The sequence below is a fragment of the Branchiostoma floridae genome, chromosome 7, assembly GCF_000003815.2.
Source record: "Branchiostoma floridae strain S238N-H82 chromosome 7, Bfl_VNyyK, whole genome shotgun sequence".
Classification (NCBI taxonomy): domain Eukaryota; kingdom Metazoa; phylum Chordata; class Leptocardii; order Amphioxiformes; family Branchiostomatidae; genus Branchiostoma; species Branchiostoma floridae.
Window position 1 is genome coordinate 21084197 of NC_049985.1, and position 1007 is coordinate 21085203.

Sequence of the window (1007 nt, forward strand, 5' to 3'; positions counted from 1 at the left end):
TTAAGAGGTACCACAGACATTGGTACTATTCATATCATTGAAGCTTCGTGGGCAAGAAAATTGGATGATTTTTTTTTCAATAAAACACATCAAGAATTATTTATTCATACATATATTCATAAATATATACACACACATGGATATATATAAACAAATTGAATCCTATTGTACTTAACTGTAAAATGGCTGAATTAAGTTAGTTTTAGTCTTTACATAGCAACTTTAGTATATGCAACATAACATACTTATCCGTCTGTTGAATGCATTTGGCTTGAACTCTTTGTAGGACGCAGCCGTTTACTCTTTTCTGTCTACTACCGGCCACCTGGCCAGGATTCCAAAACTGTTGATGAATTTGTTGACTTGTTTAGTGACTCAGTATTCACAGCTGAATCCTCTCAACACGATGGCATCATTGTCACAGGTGACTTTAATGCCAAACACGAGGCATGGTGGGCCCATGACCCAATCACTTCGGTCGGCACAAAACTATTTCAATCTTCTAAAATGTTAAATCTCACACAGGTGATCAAGGAGCCAACGTGCGATTTGTCACGGTCTCCCTCCCTGATTGACCTTCTATTTATCAACGAGAAAAAACTTATCAAGTCTACCTCTGTGTTATCTCCCCTCTCCGGATGCCACCACAGTCCTATTGTCGCTACTATTAACTTGTCACTCAAGCCCCCTCGTCCTTATGTCCGTACCATCTGGGATTATTCCAAAACCGATCACAGCTTGCTGGCACTCTTCTCGTCTGAGCCAATATGGCATGAAGTTTTCTATTGTGGTACTGTTGAAGAAGCTAGCAAGAAGTTGATGGAACTGATTTTGGAAGCCAAAATTAAAAGTGTGCCTCATAAGGACATTCTCGTTAGACCTCGTGACAAACCTTGGATTTCACCTGACATTAGACGCTTAATGCACCAGAGAGACAAGTTGCATAAGAAAGCCAAGTTAACGAACAGCCCTATTCATTGGTAACTAGAAATGTTTGAGTTTAAACT